The sequence below is a fragment of the Lacerta agilis genome, chromosome 6, assembly GCF_009819535.1.
Source record: "Lacerta agilis isolate rLacAgi1 chromosome 6, rLacAgi1.pri, whole genome shotgun sequence".
Lineage (NCBI taxonomy): Eukaryota > Metazoa > Chordata > Lepidosauria > Squamata > Lacertidae > Lacerta > Lacerta agilis.
The window spans coordinates 67,650,157-67,672,762 of NC_046317.1; the positions used below are offsets into that span (position 1 = coordinate 67,650,157).

Below are 22,606 nucleotides of genomic sequence, written 5' to 3' on the forward strand. Positions count from 1 at the left end.
GTGCTGGAGGAGACTCTTGAGAGTCCCATGGACTGCAAGAAGATCAAACCTATCCATTCTTAAAGAAATCAGCCCTGAGTGCTCACTAGAAGGACAGATCCTGAAGTTGAGGCTCCAGTACTTTGGCCACCTCATGAGAAGAGAAGACTCCCTAGATAAGACCCTGATGTTGGGAAAGATGAAGGGCACAAGGAGAAGGGGACGACAGAGGATGAGATGGTTGGACAGTGTTCTTGAAGCTACTAACATGAGTTTGGCCAAACTGCGAGAGGCAGTGAAGGATAGGCATGCCTGGCATGCTCTGGTCTATGGGGTCACGAAGAGTCGGACACGACTGAACGACAAAATGGGCTGATATGGAAAACCTTGGCCCTAGATAAGGGGTGGAGGTGGGGAAGACCAGATGGCCACCTCCCAAGTTGCTAGGTGCCCCACCTAGTTCAAACTGTGGTAGAAATATGTCCTGCCATGCTCCAATGCCTACAGGCAGGCAGCAAAGAGCATCTAATCAGCAGACAGACTGTCTAGTGGAGAGAAACTTGCTCTGGGTCACACCAAACCCCAGCATAATCAATAAAGTTGCTGCCATTTTCCACCCACTTGCTGTGTCTTGTTGTTCATGGCTCCCATGTGCCTGGCATGCAATCCCCATTGTTGCACGCTACCTCTGACCCCCTTGCTCACCAGGGCAAAAACTGAGAGGACAGCAGTTTTGGACATTTCTTCCCAAGCATGCTCACGAGCCCCATTTGACAACACAGGCTGGCGTGTGGGAAAGGGAAAACTGTTTTCCTTTGGCAGCTTGAGATCTTAATTGCTACACACATGGTTAGAGGAAGTTACTTCCATTTACCTGGGAGGAAAGGGGAGGCAGGATTAGAAACTGCTTACTCATTAGAATAAATGTCACCATTCTAACCCCCTCCTGCATGGTTTTTCTGTCTAATGTTCTTCTGGTTGAGCAAGCAAGTTCATAAAGTCAGCTTTAATTAAAGTGCGTAAATCTGGTTGCAGCTGTGCACCTAATGAGGGGGCTAAAGGGTCACTGACAAATGTTTGCATAAGCTCTCGCCCTTCTTTCCCCAAGAAAGTGGTGCTCATCTCGAATCCTTCCCACAGTTAATGGATGCTGCTCTTTTCAGCACCGAGCCGCCTTTTGTTGTCGATTTGCTTGTTTGTATGAAAGCTCATTAAGAAACAAAAATTAAAGTATGGGAAGGAAGGGCTATTCTCAATTTGCACTAAAACACCCCTTACAAGTGGTGCAGATGGAAAGTGTTAAGGCTCAGCCACACTTAGCTTCCCCTCGCCCCATGCTTTCTAGGCGCAGGTCATAGAATCATAGAGTTGCAAGGGACCCTGAGGATCATCTAGCCCAACCCCCTGCAATCCAGGAATTTGCAGCTGTCCCTTACGGGGATCAAACTGACAACACTGGCGCTATCAGCACCACGCTCTAACCTACTGAGCTATCCAGGTCCTTTCTAAAGCTCCGTGTCTTTTTTTTTTTTTTGCCTCACCATTTTCCACAGGAAAACCTGCTCTTTAATGCTGAATTGGAACTCAGTTTCCATGGATTGCCTTTTGCTCCAAATCAGTTGTAGAGAGTGGAGAAAGTGCTGGAAGAAAGCACTTGGACACAGAGCCTTAAAAGCACAGACCTGTGCCTAGAGACATGGCACAAAAGGAAGTCTGAATGATTCTTCAGAGTTCAGACCCGTCTGGCTCAGGCTTGGCTTTGCACACCATCTGTGAGTGCTCATATCACACCATCTTTCCTTAAACTTCACCATTTTCCTTTAGATCCACATATATAGTTCCCTCCAAACTAAAGACTCGGCTAATGCTATCCAGGAGGCCAGAACTATGTTATGTTTAACTGGCATGGCTTCCTTCAAGGAATCCTGAGATTCATGGTTTGGTTAAAGGTGCTAGTAATTTTCCAGAGAGCTTTAGTCCCCTCCTTTCGTAGAACTGTTAAGTGGGAAGGGACCTCAAGGGTCATCTAGCCCAACTCCCTGAAATGTTAGGGAAGTGAGAGAATCTCAGTTAAACCTGCTTGATTGACTGGGCGGATGGTAGTTGGAGTCCAAACTGATTAGCTGGAATCTACAAGGTTGGAGTGGGCTGCTGTAGTATATATGGTCAATACATGATATGGATGCACAGGTAGGGAGATTGTGGTATCTCAGGGTAATCTTCCATTACATAGGTGATTTATAGTTGGTCAGTTTCATGTAGATAACAGAAAAATCAGAATTAATGGAAAGATAGGCACCTCTCAATTTGAACTCTTGCCTTTATATATATTCATTGATAGGACCACCTTCCTCATACAATATCTGTGCTTATGTGCTTCTTTCCCTATCTCTATCTTTTTTGGGGGGAAGGGAAATAGAATGTGTGTGTATGGAGTTTCCCCAGTGCTTTCTCTAAGCTGCTACAGCATATTCCAGTATTGTACCCCAATGTAAAAGTACAATAAACTTTTAATAATGACAAGAAGATTTAGGATTGGTTGACAAGTGTGGGATCCTGTTTGTTTGCAATACAGACACCTACGTACACCACTGGGTATAGATTTGTTGTGCAGACTTAGCAATAGCACCTGCAGTTTGATTGAAAGTGTGTGCGTCTTCTGGGAGATCCCAGCCAACCACTGGGAAATGGGAATCAATCCTAAATGATGGCTTTGTAAGTCACCCCCTTATGCCATAAGCCAAGGTCATCCTCTTCTTTGCAGTGTCCCGTGACAAATTTTCTGTTCCCTTTTTATTAGAAAAGCCACTTCTGTTGGACAATCATTTTTAGTCACTCCCTGGAGTGGTTTTGCTGTTCAGGAAGTACAAATAACTGTAATATGTAGTTGAGTTGGGGGGGGGACACAAAATTTTCCCTTTGAGTTTATTTTATTTTTATTTTTGTGGCAGATTTGCTGCTGTGTAATGTTTGGGAATGAATTCCTTGGCTTTGACATTGTTTTCTTCATTGTTATTCTTTCTGTACCTATAGAGAAGAAAATAAAAAATTCATTAAAAAGGAAGGCAGGAGAAAGGATTGTGCGGCCATCGTGCCTCTGTTATGTGGCAGAAGAATATAGACAAAGGAAGGAGAGACTGAAGTCACAAATATTTTTTGGCTTTAAAAAACAAACCACTTTTTAAAAATGTTGTGTTTTGATTTACTTCTCAGTACTTGCATGAAGAAAAGGAAGTGTAACAGGTTAGGACAAGAAATGAAGCTGCAATTCAAAGATCTTCTCCCAGAATGACTTACACAACCTTGGGTGTTACTTGCTGTGATAACCTGTTCACATTAACATGTGAAACTGTATACAGAAAGGTATATCTTGTGAACCGCCCTGAGACCTGTGAGGGTAGGGCAGTATATAAATTGCAGTAGTAGCAACAACAACAACAACAACAACAGGTTCCCAAAGCTAAACCCCTAGCCAGAGGATTGGGAAGCCGGGTGATCTATGCATGAGCAATAGTGGGTCCTGACCATAGCTGTCAACCCTCCCTGCTGTTTCCCAAGGCTATAATAAGGGAATTTCCTGCAAAAAAGGGAAAGGTTGACAGCTATGGACTCCTGACAGAGTGCTGGGACCTGGCAGCTGTCCAACTCCACTGATACTGCCTCTGAGCACAAGTGAGCAAGAGGAGGCAGGGAGCAGTAGCAGGACTGTTGCCAGCTAGTTGGTAATGCCATCTTAGCCTTCTCAGCCCTTTTCTGCAGCACCTGGGGAACAGCACCCTCTTGGAATAGTCAGATGGTTTGCCTCGCTAGCTGCACCCAAACCCAGCTGTTGTTGGTTTTCAGAAGGGAAAACGTATTTATATGGATCTGCAGTTGATGCTGGGCTGCTGCCAGTGGACAGCCCCCCCCCCAGTGGGGGCAGCTTTGAAGGGTGGACACTAAAGGGAATATAGCCCTTTGTGATTATCCTTTGGGGTGGGGGGTGATGAGCATTCCCTCTGGGTGATTGATTGTGGATGGATTTGCTCCTAAGAGAGGGATTGGAACAACCAAGGGAGGGGACATGTGATAATATAAAATAACAACAACAACAATTTATTATTTATACCCTGTCCATCTGGCTGGGTTTCCCCAGCCACTCTGGGCGGCTCCCAACAGAATATTAAAAGCACAATAAAACATCAAATCTGGCTTCCAAGAGACAGGCGGAACGCTGAGGAGCAGTGTCTGTGGTGTAAGCGTGAACACAGGTCACAAATGTATATCCAGTGTGATTGGTGGGTATTTGGTGACTGCTGTTTTATATTATTTTGATTGACTGAATTTATTGTATTGAGTTTATTATACATTTCTTTGGTGTTAAATATGCAGTTCATTGCTTTGGGGGCATTTGAGTATATAAATAAAGCACAGCATAGCATCCAGAGTCTGGATCGCAGCAGGCACAAAATCTGCTTTGTTGACCAGATAAGGAAAAAAGGACAACCAGACTTAAACGGTTTGCTTTACTGCATCAGAAGACGCATTCTGGCATTTGGACACAGACGCTTTTGAGTAGCATACTCAACTAGGTGGCCTGGGCTAAACCACATTCTTTGAATGCCCTGCATCCCTTGAGTGTATTGGGTTGGATTGGAGGCATATACCGGTATTGTATAATTTAACCCACTTGGTGAGTCAAGTTTGCATTCCAAAAGCTAAAAGCTAGAAGTCATAGAAGTCTGACTTTTTTATGTTGCCCTGGAATCAGGCTGAGTGTAGAATCTGATCATATACAGCACCCTTCAGTGCAATCACCCTCTTGTACTTCTTACCGGTAGTCAGAAGTCTTAAGATACCAGACTGACTCAAGCCCTGTCCTTATTAAATGTATCCCTTATTCTTCTTCTGAGGAGTTCAGAGCAGCTTACATCTGGCTCCCAGGAGGTCACCTATTACCCAGGCAACTCAAAGGGCCAGAACTGCTCAGCTTCAGCAGTGGATCTGAATCACATGCCTCAGACTACTCTTGACTCTGCCTGGTAACAAAGAGTTCTGACTCAGGAGGGTAGCAGCAGGCCTGGGTAGAAGATGCTGCACACGATCATAGGTATAAAACTAGTGTTGAGGAAGAATCAAGGAATCTTCCCATGCTGTGAGGGTTTCAAGGCTTCTCTGGCTTTACCTGACCCCTAAAAGCAATAAGGGGAAATGGCTCTAAGAGAAGAAGAGCAGTGATTCATTCACCCTGCCCTGTTCAGGGCTTGCAACGACAACTTATTGAACCTCTCCCCAAAACACTCATTCTTCCCCAGCCAGTTTAATAAACTACATTTATATACTAGGACACAATCCCCTGCTGTAAGAAAACACACTGCAGGATCTGTCGAAAAGCCCATCTAGTTCAGCATTTTGTTCTCACAGTGGCCAGTCAGAAGCTTACAAAAACCCCACTATCAGGGCACAAGCATAAGGTCACTCCTAATGCAAGGACAGAGGATCTGTCTAACTCTAGTTGTTGTTGGGCTCCAACTCCCACCATCCCTGAACATTGGCTGTGCTGGCAGAAGCTGATGGGAGTTGCAGACCAACAATACCAAGGTAAAGGGACCCCTGACCATTAGGTCCAGTCGTGTCTGACTCTGGGGTTGCGGTGCTCATCTCGCGTTACTGGCTGAGGGAGCCGGCATACAGCTTCCGGGTCATGTGGCCAGCATGACTAAGCTGCTTCTGGCGAACCAGAGCAGCACACAGAAATGCTAGCTGGCCACATATTCCCAGTCCCTGTAAAAACAGGAAGCCAGAAGATGTCTCAAGTGTCCCTGGATCCTTGCTGTTCCTTACTGCCAACTCCCATGGAATGGATACTGGCTCTTGGCCACCACAGGAATGTCTACATGGAGAACAGAAGTCTGTTGGAGGAAGCAGAAGTTCTGCCTAGCTAAGCGCCACACTTGCAGAGGAAGAACTTTGTGATAACTATAGCTTGTTTCCACGCAGAGAGAGCCTATTTATTTGGAGACTGCTGCTGATGGTTGGTGGTTGATAGCTCTGTAGGGGAAAGGACCGTCCATCTGAAATAATAAGGACTTGGGCACTTCATGTTCATGTTTTACAGTTGCTCTGTGTTGCACAGGTTCAAAGTGGTCTGTGTTGAAAGGAATTTGAAGATTGCTGCCCAGTTCCCTCCAAGCTCACCCCTCCTTTTCTGCACCTAGCTAACTTCACTAATAATGTGAAGTTGTAAGTTAACAGACACAGCTATGCTACTTTGAGCTTCTGCCTTTGTGTGACAGTCTTAGTGTTCTGGTGCACCAGCTCAATACCACAAGTCACAATAAGAAGCTAAGACTAAGCCCTTATAGATCAGGCCAATGGACCATCTAGTCCAGTGTGAAGAAGTACCTTCTTTTATTTGTCTTGAATCTTCCAACGTTCAGCTCCTTTGGATGCCCACAAGTTCTAGTGTCATGAGAGAGTGAGATGCTTCATTACTAGCCAGAGAGCAGTTGTGCATGATCCTACCCACGTCTGTATAGCAAATCAGCAGATGAGACCCTCCTGGTGGCATGGTGCTGGGGACACCAGGAAACAGCTTTTTCAGTGACAGCTCCTTTCTTGTCAAACCCCACCTCCTGAAAGAGGTGTATCCCACCTCCCTTTAGTTTTTGGCAGTTAGCTTTTCTGGCAGGCCTTTGAAAGAAGAGAGAGGCCGGATTGCTGCTGCTATTAGTAATTTACATTCAGTGATTTGTTGTGCTGCGTGTTTTAAAGGATAGGGTTACTTTTATTGATTGTATGTGTTTTGTCTACATATTTTTGTTGTAAGCCACACACCCCTAATTTTAACTAATTTAGATTTGAATAAGTAAATAGATGCTTAAAAATAGACATGCTTAAAAAAACCTTGATTTCATATGAGCTTGGGCTTGTCAAAGCCACGACTCCCTCTTGGTTTATACTAAACTGACTTTACGAGCCTTTCTTTGGATGAGCCTTTAACTTCTGTCATGGGATTATTACCACCATGGTTTAGCCCATAACTGCCAACTGCAATTTGTGATGCTCTGAGAACTCTCCTGCCCCCCTCTCTCGCCAGTTAACTTCCTCATCAAGGTGTTAGCAAACCTGAACTTTGCTTAGAATATTTATGGGTGCATCAGAGACACTGCAGGCTTCACCACACAACTTCATGGGCGGGGCACCTGCGGCCTTTCTAATACTGTTGGATTCGAGCTCCTATCACCCCCAGCCAGCATGGCCAATGGTTAGAGATGGGTGTTGTAGTCCCAACCACCATCTGGCGGGCCAAAGGCTCCCCACCACTGCTATATTAGAAGATACCCAAGAAGCACTTGAAAGTTACAGCTTCAAAGTATCTTTTGCAGCCTCATTCAGGCCACAATTCTATAACTACTACTTACCTGGAGCAAGCCCCACTGAATGCAGTAGAACTTCCTTTTGCACAGACAGAATCTTAATACATCAGGATAGGCAGGATCCTCGTGGTCCCTTCCAACTCTATAATTCTGATAGGGAGCAAGTAGCCAGCCAGATGTGTTGCACTCCCAATGCCAGCCAGCATGGCCAGCGGCGACTGGAGTTGTGGTCCCACAACATCTGGGGGGCCACAGGTTGCCCGTCTCTGCATCAGTTCCCTTTATTTTCTGCGTTCATCTGTCTACTGCACAGAATCAATCTCGTCCATCCCGCTTGTCAGGCACCCAGCCCCGCCTGCCACCCCCAAGCCCCACGTCTGGCGAAGATCCCCCCACCCCCAGCAAAGGAGGACCCAGCCAGGATCGTCGAAACGATGCCTGCACCGCTTCGTTAAGGGGATCACATCTCTGAAAACAGCCAGGCGCCGATTAGAAACAATTCTCCACCTCTCGCTTCCCTCCTCCCAGCCCGCTACCTCCAGGAGTGGACTTTTCCAAAAACAGGAGTGGGGGGGGGAAAACCTGAGCCTCAGCCTTTCCCTCCAGCTCTGCTCGGCAGCGCTCGGCTTTTCCAGCAAATCCCCCTTCCCTGCTTTCGAGAGCCTTTAAGGGGTGGCTGCTTGGCGCTCTCTCGGGCGCATAAGCCGGGAGGCCGTCGAGTTGTGATCGCTTCCTCCCCCCCCCCTTCGGTCGTCGCAATGGTGCGTTCTGGTGGAAGGACTCTTAGCGCTCGGACTCTAAGCTCTGCCAGTTTGCTCGCAGCTCGGTAGAGTTGGCGTTAGGCGCTGGCTCGGGAACCCGGCGGTAGCTCGGGCTGCTGCTTCTGGGCTATTACTCTGTCTGTGCTGGTGGCTCTCTCACTCTTTCCTCCTTCCCTGTCTCTCACTCACTCCTTCTTTGACATTTTTACTTCTGAATATTTTCTTGCTTGGTGAGTATTTTCCCCGCTTCTTCTTCTCTTCCTCCTCCAACTGCTTTCTCCCCTTTTGTTCTTTTCAAATTGACAACATAAGATGAATAATGAATTACTTTTTGGTTGTGGTTTTCTTTTTCCTTTTTTTTTTTAAAAAAAGAGACACTACCTGTTTTGTTCTTGGTTGTTGTTATTCGTTTGTTTTCCTTGCAGTGTGAGGTCTAGCAGCTGTTTTTACCCTTTTTTTGGCTCTCTTTCCTATATCCCCACCCCTAAACTATTTTTTCCCCTTTTGCTTAACCCCCCCTTCTGTTTTTTCCTTTACAACAGTTAGTTCTGGTTTTTGCAACCTTGTCTTATGCACTCCTCTGCTCAAATTAAAAAAAACCAAAACAAAACACCCATTTCCCTTTTCCCCCCTTCTTCAAATGTTTGCCTAATGTGCGTGGTTTTCTTTCTTTGGTCTTTGAACTTTTAAGTGTTTTCTCCCCCTTTCTTCATTATTACAAAAAAAGGGTATAGTTCTTGTGTCTGCCAAATGATATACCACTTTCTTGGACTTTTTTGTTTTGTTTTGTTTTATAAAGGAATTGGACAAGCCTGTCAGAAATGAAATCTTTTTTCCTTTTTCTTTTAAAAATGGTTCCTTCCCAATTGGATTTCAAATATGTTTTGTACTACGTCAATACCCTCCACCTGTTTTAAGTCCCACGGAGCGTCTGGAAGGGGCAAAGAGACCAGAGGTGCTACTGTGCCAACAGATAGCCAGGAGCTTGGAAAGGAAAAAAGTTTTCTGAATCTCTGAGAACCCAAAGTATAGGTCAAATCCCTTTCTCTCTTGGAGAAGCACCAAAATTCATAATAATGGTAATAATAAAGAACAACAGTCCAAATATATGTTGTCAGCCCCTCCCCAGTGAAGTGTATTTGATGTCCGTGTGTTGGCTTCTTTATGACATAAATTATATGAACAGTGTTCTGTCTATGGTAACTGACAGGTTTGTTGATGGCTGCATTGCAAATGTTATTTGTAGATCACGGTTGTGCAGGGGGTGGCTGGGGAGGGGGGGGGGAATCTCCCTCCTTACTCAATTTTTAAAATGCAATCGCTTAAGTTTTCTTCATCGGAGGAGATTTCCAGATTTGTGCTAGAGCATGTCCTGCATGCAGAACGTCCCAGGTTCAGTTGCTGGCATCTCCAGGCAGGGATGGGAGAGACCTCTGCTTGTAGTCTGTGGATCTGCTGCCAGCCAGTGTAAACAATACTGAGCTAGGTGGACGGATAATTTCATAAGCTTCGTCTTGTGCCTGTGTGGCCGGAATAGTCTCTGAATGATCTGATCTCTGTGTCACTGTCAGATATGTATATATAAGGGATAACAGTCAAGAGCTAACATAGCAAGATAAGTTTAACACATGTTTTATCATAAGAGTATCAGAAGCCACCTTATACTAAGTCAGATTACTTGTCCATCTGGCCCAGTATGATCTGTTCTGAGACTGCCCTCTCCCATCACTTGTGACCTGGTCTTTTAAACAGGCAGTACATGCGACTTTCTGCATGCCACACACATGTTCTTTCACTGAGCTGTTGCCCCTTCGCACTTCCTGCTATGTTGCTTAGGTTTCTTTCAGCAGGAAACATTTGTGCATGCTTAGTACTGTTTTAAAAGTGCATTTCAGTACACAAGTGCACTGCGGTTCCCTTTATCCTCAGTCCTCTTTAGAAACCTTCACTGGGTTTCGAGATGGTGCAGCTGAGAGTTTGTGACTTGCCCAAGGCTGTGCAATGAACTGAGCTGGGATTTGAACCTTGCCCTCTCACATCTAAATCAAACATCGTTGTGGTTACTGCACTGGCCTATCAATGTGGGAATGTCATATTGCTTCCTAGAAACACGCTTCTTACTGATTACGGAAGTTCGGGGACATGCATTATATAGGATGGCGAGCAGTCAAATCTGAGCTCTTAAAAAATACAAAACAACTCCACGCTGTTCCCCCCCCCCAAAAAAAGCTAAAATGCCTCCATTCAGTGCTTAGAAACTTTGGCTCCACTGGAAGGTTTGCTGTTGTGAGTAATCTGACATATCTAGAACATTTATTACACCCTTCCCGTAAAGGAGCTCAAAAGAATTATTTTGGTCTTGCAACAACCTTGTGGGGTAGTGAATTTGCCAGGAGCCTTGCACTGAACTTTGCAGGATGTTTGGATCTAGATTTCGCAGTCAAACCCAACACCCCAGCGGTAACACACTTGATCTTCACTTCAGAACAGAGTACTGTTTAGACATGTAAAGATTACATGAGCTCTGTTTAATTCGTCTCTCAACCAGCTGAGCTAGTGCAGCACTGCTGCCCCTTAGAGATGTGAACAATTCAAGGTTGCTATTGAGCTCCCAAACCTTATTTATTTATTTACTTATTAAAAACTTTACACAAAATGCCTCAAGGTGACTTAGAAACACACACAAAAGAAACACGTAGAATTTAAAAGCACAATACTTGGAATGCACTGCAAGTGATCATACAAATACTTCTCAGTACATTAATCAACACCTCTGCTCCTGGCAACATGATCACCTTTTAATTGACCTTAAATGCTGTCCCATCTTGGCAAAGGCTCCTGTTTCTGCAAGTACTTTTCCTGAATGGGTTATGATGAAGCATCCTTTGATGTGCATTTGGAAAATGTATGGCTATCAAACATTCCGTTTCCTAAAGTGATTTTCCTTTTAATGTATGTGCCATTTGAAGTCCCATGAATATGCTGAGAACATCCAGGAAGGGGGTAATATTGCAGGGGTTGGGGGCTGGAGATGAGAAGCAAATTCAGGGCATCGTTGGCATGATCTCTTGAACCAAATAAGCTGTGAAAGGCAGGTGGTGAGCTTATGCATCCATTTCTAAATATGTCAGATTCATCAAGTGTGGCAATGCAATCAGTGTAGAATAAACAGCTTCAGGGCCAGGCTTACGTGCTAAAAACCAATTCATTGGAGCTAAATCCCTAAACTTCAGCTTAACTGGTTTGCAGGTTGGGCTGCGTAGAGGATGTTTTGGAATGGTGGCTTTCTGTTTTAAAAGTATTGATTTCACCGTTGTGTTGCATTTACCTTTCTAAGGTGAGTTGTGCCTGCTTTTTTGTGGGGACAGTTTCTAAGAACAGGGGTTGGGGTTGCCTTCCCCTAAAAGAGCATCATGTTCAGGACTTTTGTAATAAGACAATGAAATGCAACACCCATTGGGCTCAATCTAATCAAAAGTTTAGCAGTTTTGAGATTTGTTCATTTCGGTGTGGGGAGAGGTAAATACATACAGCAATCAGTAGGATTTCAATCTTCATAACTGGCTGGAACATGCCCATTGTGGCTGTAGAGAAGCAGGATACACAGAACTAAAATCTTACATGGCAGGGTTTTCATGCTACTGCTTCATTTTTATTTTTATTTTTAAAAAAAAGAACTGTGAAGAAAATAACTTCCCTGGCAAAGGAGTTCAGGCTGTGTGAGAAAAATCTAGACAACATCACAGTAATGGAGCAAGAGTAGAGCTCTTTAGAGTCTCTTAAAAGCTACCCGCTCTCAATTGTGGCCTGTCAGTGGTATTATTCATATTTATAGATGTTTTTGTTGAAGAGAAAAATCGGGCTTAGTTAGAATGTAAGGCATTGAGGCACATACCTTAGACTAATATTCCTCTGCTGCCCAACTGAACAACATTGGAGGATATATGTAGGCTCTGACTGTCAAGATAAAAGTTGTAGATGGATTTCAAGGGAACGGCAAAACAAGGAAGGGGGAGCCTTGTGAGGACTGTTGCCTTAGAAAAGGCAGATAACAAGACAGGGGTTGGGGAGGAGTGTTTTATGTTGCATTGTTCTCATGGTCGGGAAGACTTGCCAACAATAGCAAATGCGTCTGAGAGGGGGATGAAAGGGAAAAAAAGATGGAAAGATGGAGAGGAACCACTTGGGTTGGAAGGTGAGGGTTAGGGAGAGAAACTAGAGAATGAGAGCTTATTCACACATTACACTGAACACGGATACAAACTGTCTCTACATGTGCACAGGCGTTTCTGTGTACACATTTATACAGCTCAACTGTTAAGCGCACAAGTACAGAGGTCACACTTGTTGAATGTAATGTGTGGGCATCCCTAGACACAACAGAGGATGAGGACATACTCCCATAGTGGAGTGTGGGTGTGTGTATTCATCAGCCAAAACCTTAGCTACAGGCCTTCTGCTTTGCAGAACATGAAGGGAAGATTAGTGTTGTTGATGGAGATAATTTATTTGAAAAAAAAACTGGACAGTTTTAGCTCTTCAGGTAAAGGAGACACAAGCATTGCCAGCAAAGGTGCTTTTAACTGGCTAGTTTGCAAGCGATTCAATAATGGAACCAGAACGTTTTGATCTGTATCCCATGATGATTATTGTGTTTGGAAATTCCAGACCAGCAACTAAATTGAGACTGTAAGAGGAAATGGCTTCTGGGTGTAAAATCACAGTAGCTTCCCTGATAGGCAGAATTTCATTCAGCTACAACATGCAAAGAGAGGGTGGGATGGAGAGAGTGTCTTATCTGAGATTAAACCTAAAGCAACTTATCCCTTAGCCATGGTTAATGGTGATTTTAAAATCCTGATCAAGATGGTATGGAACCATCTTGATTAGCATCAATCATGGTTAAGAGACGTGTCAACATATAATCATTAATTTTGCATATATGGGGAGACAGGGAGGAGCGATGTTTGTAATTCCATGCCTTTTCTTGTTTGCTATTCCTTGGTATAACTTATTTCATTAGTTCCGTCCTTAGTTAAATGGTAAAAGCAAGATCTATATGGTTCTTTCAGCAAGCAGTGTTGGTCATTAAAGTCAAAGGTCTGCATTTTCAAGCTCAAGAAAAAAAGCTGACATGTGCAGGAGCTTATTCCACAACGTGGAAAGAAACTCAAGAGATGTTTTATTTCAGGCTTAAATGCAGGTTGCATATCCACAGGATGCAGTTTTGTTGGGCATGCATTAGAAAATAGTGTGGTGGGGGGGGGTAGGCTGGGGAGAATATAGTTATGGAAAGAGTGCAATATAAGCAAGCACAGGAGGGGGGGAGAGAGCAAAGTCTGAAATAATGAGCTGAATAGATGTAGCATTCACATATATTGCCACAGCAAATGCTTTCTAAATTCATAAAAATTTGCTAGGCAAAAGTGTCTTGGGTTAATAACGAGCGATTTTCTTCCAACCCATAAAGCTGTAATGAGGTAGTTAAAATGTAATCCTAAACCTACACTTTTCATACCTATATTTATAGGAGTAGGTTAATCTGTAGAATTCATGCTGATCTGGATAATCTGAATCTCGCTAAATTGTAGAGAGAAGCTTTTAGAGGAATGCTGAAAGGCAACAGGCACAGACTCCCCCCCCCCCAGACCTGAGATATGTCACTTTTTTATTTTCACAAAGATGCCTGAGGCTATTGCATTTTAAGAAGACAAAGCTTTTGTTTTCAAGCTGGCCTAGAAAAATGCCAGGGATGAATTCAAAGCAAAGGTTTTCAGAAGTTGTCATCTATGATTAAGTTGATCTCTCTGTTGCATAAGAATACACTGCTGTTGAGTGGGATAGTTTGCTCTAGCTGTTTTCTTCCTTCCATGCATTTAATGCTCTTATGCTTTCAGGTGAATTGTGATATCTAAGGTTTCAAGTCTGAATTATATATTTTAATTAGAAGGTCAGGTTTGTACTTGGTGAAGGCAGCGTTCGCCAGCCTCTGACTCTCTAGATATTTTGGACTACACTTGACAGCAAAACCATGGAGGCTGATGGGAGCTGGAGTCTAAAACATCTGGAAGGCACCAGGCTGCAGAAGGCTATCTTACAGAAACTTCATTCTGCCTGCTTTACAAAAGACTAGATTACAGATGATTGTGGTGAAAGAGATAATGAGTAACTTCTAAGTATTCAGGAGCCTTAATAAATGGAGGAATGTGGATTTACTTTTACACTTGACTGCTTCATGGGCAGGCATAGGTGATTCACACTAATTCATAACCCAAAACATAAATGGGTTTGTAGAAGTCTCTCTCTTTTTACCATTTATGCAATCTTAAAACTGCTTCTTGCTGTGGTCCATTTGTAGTCTACTAAATGATTTGAGTGCCACAGACTGTCTTGAAATCACTGTCTTAATCAGCCATGGTAGCATGTAGTGTCATTCATTTTAAAACTGAATCGAAGAAGAGCTGATTCATACCTGCAGAGGCATCCTATGATAGCTCGTCATCATGTGGCTTCTTATCATCCAAGGACTCTCACTTCAGTGCATCATACAGTGTTTGAGATTCAACAATGTGCAATCTCTACTCTGTGATGTTTGTGCTGGGGTGGCTGTCTCGTACAAGCAACCTGTCACTTGATGTTGTAGCTGTCAAGTCATGAGCATGTAAGAAACCACACTTAAAGGTATGGTTTACTAGATTTAAATTCAGTATCTCTGCCTTCTAGAGGAAGGAACTGCCTTTCCCCTACTATAGGAATCATAGTCAATAAGGCTTTTCCAAAACACTAAAACTCCTGCTTAGGTTGACTATGGTTTTGCAGATGCTTACATTTTTGCAGGGCATGTGTATGTTGTATTTTTAGCTGTTGACCTCGCCTAGCCCTTGGAAACCCTTGAGAAGAGAGAGGCATTGAACCAAATAAGAAGCAGGCTTTCTTGCCCTTTGGGATGCCACAGGGTCACAAGTAAAGGCATAATGCCAGCTATGATGCCAGGTGTAGGGCAGGTCAAAAATGTCCTCATGGGCCAAATGGGCAGGTCTTGGGGGCCTGATTAGGCCTGTGGTCTGGAGTTTCCACACCTCTAACCTAGGGCATATCATACGGAGCTAAGAAGTTTCTTTTTGTGGCAGCAGTGGAAGATTTGGCCCATTGCTTTTGCTTATTCACACACAGGTTCACACACATGTTAGTACAATAACACATAACAACAACAACAACAACAACAACAACAACAATAATAATAATAATAATAATAAATGCTTTCAAAATAGTCGGTTTGCACAAGTTAAAATGCCAGGATAAATGAAGAAGTATGTGCCTGATGCCTAAGACTAATCCTATCTCTACCTGGGAATAATTCCCATTGCAATCAGTGAGGCAGACCTCTGAGCAGGCATGTGTAAAACTGTTCTGTGAGTGCCATGCCCAAACCAAACTGTAAATTATTGACTTTAAATACATTCTACCAAGTTTGATAATACGTTGTCAAGTCTTCCCCTGTGTCATGGGACAGAATGCTTTATATTGGGGATAGGAAACCAGTGACCCTTCAGATGCCTCCCAGTGTTCAGGGGTGAGGAGAGTCCAGAAATAGTTGGAGGAGCGCAGGTTCCCCATGGCTCATCTATACCAGAAGCACTTGTGCTAGCTAGATGCCTGTTCAACCCTTTATTGGAAATATGTTGACTCTGCTCTTTGTTTTCAGTAATGACAATTAAAAAGTGCTTAAAATGGATTCTGCATCATACAATGAGCAGCTCATCCATTGCAATACTGCTATGGTAGGATTGCTGTTGCTGTTGTTTTGCCTTTGGGAAGGGGGACAAGGAGCAGCTGGTGGTGCATCTTTTGAGCATGAAGTTGAATGGCCAGGTGGTCCCCACAAGATGTTTCAGGTGTTCACCTGGAGTGCTTTGTCACAGATAGTATTTTGGGGGGACACACACACACACAAGGTTTATTGCCCATCTCTGCTAGGTGAAGGCATGGCCCCTGCTGAAAGCCCTGCTGATCACCAGCTCCTGGAAAGCCCTGTGTCTTTACCCTCAAAGTTTGCTTTCACCTGATGTCATGATTGACAGATAGGCAGCCCTACTCACACATGAAAATAGCCTGCGGGGGCTGAGGGAGGTCAGAATCTGGCCTTCCAGTTCCCCACCTCTGTCTTACAGGTTTATACTGAAACCTCCTGCCCCTAGTCTCATTCTTGAGCCACGGTGTCCAAACTAACAAGGGCTCCAAATTAGGCCTTGTGTTGTGTGGGTTGTCCCCTCATCCTCCCCTCTGCTAGTTGAGTTTGGATAATTATGATTTTTCTTCAGAACAGGATGTTAGTGAATGATTGTCAGAATCTTTCTGAGACAAATTGCTATGGTTCTGTGAAGTTTTGTTCACTGACAGGTGACAGCAGTGATGTCTTAGGGTTGTATTCAGACAGTACTTTATTCTATTTCCCCAGCTTTTCCTTATCTGTCAATTAACATGCTTTATGCGATCTTTTACATGACATAAAAAACCCCAAAAAACTAGCGTTATGGAAACCTGGCAGAATCTTTTATTATTTATATATCACCTTTCTTTCGAGGATCTCAGTGTGGTTGTATAAAAACACAAAAATACTTGATGTAATAATAAACAAAACAATAGCTCACTGTCATGTTAATTGCTTTGAAGGGGGGGAAATCTGTTTGCAACCCCATTAACCTGGAAAACTGCAGTTGTGCGCTATAATGTCCCCACAGTTTTCATGGCTGATATCACCACTTGTTCATTGCACAAAAACTGGGATGGTATTATAAACATACAGTTCTTTCCCGCCATTTTCATGGATGAGTCATTGGGGGAAAGAAGCACACATGTGCATAAGTGGTGACAGCATGTCATGCCCAATGATGTATGTTGTTCTATCATGCCATGCCCATTGGTGTAAATGAAATTAAGCACGACAAAGAATCATGGTGGTTAAATGGATCAAAAAGCCACTGTTCCATAACTCAACAAGTAAGGCAGTGTAAAGGGAATGTTAGAAACTGGGACAGAAGCACTAGCATTATAGCCAGGAAATCTTAACACAATAATCCCCATGTCTGACTGCACCCTTGCTGTGGCCTAAATTTTTAACACAGCCATTATACAAGGCCTGCTTTTATTACTTTTGAGAGGCCCGATAACAAGGTTGTTTGAACACAAGGAAAGTCATCATGATCACTTCAGGGGTCTTGGGCTTCAGGACTAACTCTTCCTTGCTTTATTTGCTTTTATAGTATATGCTACCATCTCTTAAAATATCAGGGCAGTGTACAGCAAAAACACACACATTAAAAACCATTAAAAGCAGTTCAGAACAAAGCTGGGGTATAATTTAGGGTTTTTTATTGGGGGGTGTTGTTGCTGTTGCTGCTATTTTTATATATCTATATCTAGATATAGATCTGTCTATAGATATAAATAGGATCTTAGGATTTACGTGTAAATTGTTCTATTTGGATGTGTACCTTTTGATGTTTTGTTTGTTGCTTATGACTACTTTTGCTGTGTTTGCAATTGTGTGATTTTTTTCATATGTTGTAAGCTGCCTTTAGCATGGTTTGAATTTGGAAAGGCGGCATACAAATAAAATGACTGGTTGATTTAAATCACTGGCTACACAAGAAATTTTTTAACAACGGCATAGGCCTTCTGGCACCAAAAGGTCTTTAAGAGATGCCTAAAAATCAAAATGGGGGATGGCTGCTGAATCTTTGCTGAAGTGTATTCCATAGCATGAGACTGGCAACACCAGTCATCACTCTGTAACACAGAGAGCAACTAACAGTGATTCAGTCAGAGGAAGAAAAGCAAATTCTCTGAGATGTACTTAAAGTACGATTGTTGAACACCCAGATCCTGTGGATCTGTGTAACCAGTGAGCTGCCTTGAACTTGCAAGTTTAAAAACTCTGCTACATTTTGCTTCCACTGATTCAGCTGTTCTGGCATCCTGGCAAGACCTTTGTTGCTGTACAACAAGTGGAGTTCAACTAAAGCGAGATCATGTTAATTTCGCACATAGCAAGTAGAACCAACCTAGCTGTGTCTTTGATAATCAGCAAAGGCCCAGTGAGAGGCACATAAACAAGGCATTCTGAGCCCTGCCCTTGGTTTGCCCACATTCAGCTTTTGACATCAGCTTATGCAAAAATCCTGTGCTGCATGTGGCAGATGGGTCATTTGCTGCACTCGTAACATTGCTGGCATGAAATCCAGTAGTGCTGGTACAATTCCAACCCAATACTTACGTTGTCTCACTGGCATAGCAGTTGTTGCATTTGATCCTGCATGCATCTTTATGTGGTCATTAATTACTCATTTATCACCATTATGGGCAGCAATCTCTGCTTCTTGTACCTTACCAACCATAGCCTTTTATCCCCTGTCCTTATCTCCATCCAACTTTGCATGTCTCTTTCTGATTGGTTCCCAAATGCCCCATTAGTCTCTTGGCGATGTGCTTTCACCTAGTTCTTTGCTACCGTATCTGTCCCATTACTTCATCCTTCCTTGAAATACACAAGTATCTGGCCTTGTTCCGCTGGTCTATCTGAGACATCCATCAAGCTATGCTTCCTTAGCTAAGCATTTTATTGCTGAAATCCATAATGTAAGCATATTAGCTATTGAAACCTGGTGCTCATCCATTTCTATATTTGAAGTGTTAGCAAAGCATTTTGTATGCGCCTTGGTATACTCCTGCTTATGTCGTGAGTTCTTATCTGCAGTTAACTATAATATGCTGTTGGTCATGTCCCCATAATCTTGAACCCTTCTGGTTTTTCCTTAATACACCAACCACATACCTATATGTATATGCACGTGTTATGTTAGTCCTATGTCTAAAAGGATTCCCAGGAGGAATTTGGCCATCAGGCTGGGCGGGGGTGTGGGGGTGTGGACTTCCTCACCATTGGCTGCCTATGCATAGTGCTGTGTTGGCCAAATGATGGCTGTTCCTTGTTAAGAATGCAATTAGAACCTACTGGATCAGACCATTGACCCATCTAGGTCAGTAATGTGTTCTCACAGTGGCCTACCAGATTCCTGCAGGAAGCCCACAAGCAGGACTCAAATGCAAGACACACTCTCTTCTTCTGTGGTTTCCAGCAACTGGTATTCAGATGCATACAGACTCTGACCATAGAGGCAGACAATTGCCATCATGGCTACTAGCCAATGGCACCCTTTATCTTCATGTTCTCTTGCTCTTTTCATCCACATAGAATATTATGTGACTTCCACATTTTAGAATCCTGATAATCCAACACACACCCCCCCCCCCGGCATTATAGTCCTGCAGGGCCCATTATTTTGGAACTGTTGATCTGTCAACTCTGTTCTGTAGCCTGAGTGAGGTGACCTGGGAGCTTTTTCATGCAAGGCATGTACTCTTCCACTGAGTCATAGCCCTTCCCATGGACATGAAAGGGAAGAAGCACCATCTTGTCCTTTGCCTCAGGCCACACAATGTCTTGGGCCAGCCCCCTGTGTGGTGGATTTTCATCTATTATCTACCAGCTTTTTGAAAGTTCTGCTGGTTGTGTTGTCCTTTTGTCTGAACACTGACTGAACTGTTAGTGAAGCAACGGGGAGGGGGGATGTGAAGCCATTTGATTGGTAGTATGGGGAAAGGAAGGGAAGCTGGAAGACAAGAGAGCAGGTTTCAAGTTCCATTGCTCATATAGAATTCAGTGCTAGAAACTTAATTGGCATGTGCTGGTGCTGAGGGAGAGTCAAAACTAGCTAGGTCGTGGGACTGCTGCAGCATTCAAATGTTATATCAGGTGGCAATTATGGTTGGTGAGAGACTGACAGGCTCCCCATAGCCAAGGAGGGTATTCAAGCTTTTGCTCATTCTCTCCAAAAGAATACATGGCAGGCCTACACAACATGTGCACAAAAGGCAGATCTCATTGTTAATAAGCATTTGCTTTCCCTTTTCCCATGGGAGCCAACTCCTAGGAGCCGTGGGGGTTTCAGCCCCCACAATAAAATATTTGAGGGGGCTGGGCCCCAACAAAGTTGATAGGGATTCCCATTCAAATGATGTGTGTGCACAGCATCACGTGATTGATTATGGGGAGCAGGGCTTACCTGGTCCCCCACAATATTTTATTCAAGTTGGCACCCCTGCCTTCTCCAAATGATGGGGTGTTTGAAGCAAACTTTGCACACTAAGCACTAGAAATATGGGGCATTTTTGTGAACATGTTTGTTTATTACAGGCTGGAGAAAACAGCAGGGAATTTGGCAACATCGCTTATCAGAAGTGGTGTATACCCTGCCTCCCCCCTGCAAATGTAGGCTCCAAAAATCCAGTAATTTCATAGCAAGCTACCTTATACCGAGGCCACTACAATTCCCATAGTGGTTTATCGATGAATCTCTCTTCACATGAAATCTGGGAATTGTAGCTCTGGTAGGGAAATAGAGGTCTCCTGGCAACACCAGCCTTAATCTACATTTCCCAGAATTCTTTGGGGGAATCCATGTGCAACGAACCTCCCTTTCACACTCCCCTCCCCTGTTACTAAGTTTATTTATTTTTATTTTTTTATTGCTCAGGTGTTCCGGGTCAGACTAACTAGCCACCCCACCTGTCCCTCGGAGGTCTGTCAATGAAGTTAACTCCCTTGTAGATATAATATGGCAGTATCTTAGTAACTGGAGTGTATTTGTCCAGCTGCCGCGGCCGTTTATAATCCTTGCTCTGGGCTTCAGGGGTTAAACACCTTATTGCCTACAGCCCCAGGGTCTCTCTTTCTAGATCCCTCACTGTAGCAGTCTGCTCAACCCTTTTAGCAACTCAGTGGCATACACAATGTTTCAGCCCGCTAGCCCCTCCTGAGTGAAACCCCTGAGACACAAACTAACACCCCGCAGGACAGTTTGGTCTCTTCCCTGGGTTCACCGCTTCATGAGCAGTTATAACCCGCTGGACCCAAGAATCGACGACTGACTTATAGCAACAAAACTAGTTTTTATTTTTGAAAGAGCATAACGGTTTCAGAGAATCAAAAGTTTAAACATAGTTTCATAACAGCATAAAAGGTTTTCTATTCAGCATAACATACTAAACCTTCAACCTAGCCTAACCTACCCACCACTATCCTGGTCTCTAACCCTCTCTCCCTCAGTCACCACTCACTCCCTCTTTCTCCCTCCTGACCAACTGCCGCTCCCTCCTTTTAAAGGGGAAAAAGTCCCGCCTCCTGCGAGCGAACTGCCACTCAAACAGACGGAATCTTAACTCTTCACACGCTGGGGTTTCTGACTATACCCTGCCTAAGGGCAGATCCGTTACACCATGACTATTTAAAGTGGTATCATAGTGCTTTAAATGAATGTTGTGCATGTGGCCTGGGTCAAAACTACTGTATCATCTTGCTAAGGATTATGTACACTAAATGGCAGTGGCCCTCCAAGGTTTCAGATCAGGGTTTCTTCCAGCCCTACCTAGAGATTGAATTTGGGATTTTTTGCATGAAAAGTGTGTGCTCTACTATTCAACTATTGTTTATTTATTGTTTGCCTATTTCACAATTAATAAAGCACCCTTCATCCCCAAAGGAAGCCCAGGATGGTTCACAATAATAAATTTACGTAAAAACGATTTGGAACAACATGATAATAGAATGCAGGCAGCCATTGAAATAGATGCAGTGTGGCTCCCTGTCTCCACTGCAAAGGAAATAAACCCTAAAGTTAGCAGATAAACCTTGTAGCTAGAATGTACTATCTGAGACAATGACCTTATGCAAAGTTTTCTAATTTTGCAGAGCTCCACTTATAACATTTCTGCTGGCACAGTTAAGGCTACCTCCTGCAAGATGGATTTCATATAGCACGGTGTTCATTGTACTTTAGAGATTGATGCTGCACTTTCTAGTGACAGTAGAGAATGGTGATGGTGCCTGTATCCCTATCCCTATCATTTTCTGAACAATGCTCTAGCAATGTAAATGGCTCCTTGTTTCTTTGCTTATGTCACTGAAGGATGATAATTTTTCTTGAGGATTCATTGTCACACACATTCCATTATGAGGTATGAGGCTGTAAGGAGCAGCCTGAAACCATTCAAATGTGTTCTTTAAAAAAAAAAACTTTCTGAAATCTATACATCTATTTTTCTCTTAGCTCCCTATAATAAAGTATCATTATGCTACATTCCATTTGATCAGTTGCTTGAGGGGTTTGGGGTCCAGTTTTACAGACTGGATATCTGTGCTTAGAGAAGAGGGAGGATGAGGTTCCTTGTGATCTTGTGAAGGTAGGCATTGCTTGTTCAGATAACAAATGCAGAAAACGTAGATCAGAAGTACAAGAGCTGCAAGGCAAAAGCAATTCATCTCCCTCTCCACAGTGTTGGAGGGGGTTTGGTTTATATGGAGGTGCCCCTTCTCTGGCTGCCAACATTGGTGGGGGAGTTCCTTCCAGTGAGGAGCACCCCATTGTACCTGCCCGAATGGCAGACAGA

The 22,606-nt window shown here is 43.6% G+C and overlaps 1 protein-coding gene and 1 long non-coding RNA gene across 2 annotated transcripts in view; one reads left to right on the forward strand and one right to left on the reverse strand.

The window, feature by feature from the left end:
• Positions 1-2,923: 2,923 nt before the first annotated feature.
• LOC117048880 lies at positions 2,924-7,684 on the reverse strand. Its single transcript, XR_004426888.1, has 2 exons — positions 7,383-7,684; positions 2,924-3,006 (listed from the first exon to the last, which is right to left on the reverse strand). It is a non-coding gene; the product is annotated as an uncharacterized LOC117048880 (long non-coding RNA).
• Positions 7,685-8,028: 344 nt separating this feature from the next.
• The window catches only part of RALY (RALY heterogeneous nuclear ribonucleoprotein), a 195,586-nt gene continuing 181,008 nt past the window's right edge, over positions 8,029-22,606 (forward strand). Inside the window, exon 1 of the mRNA XM_033153295.1 lies at positions 8,029-8,328. The gene's annotated coding sequence lies outside the window, so the exon portion shown is untranslated. The remainder of the gene's footprint in view (positions 8,329-22,606) is intronic.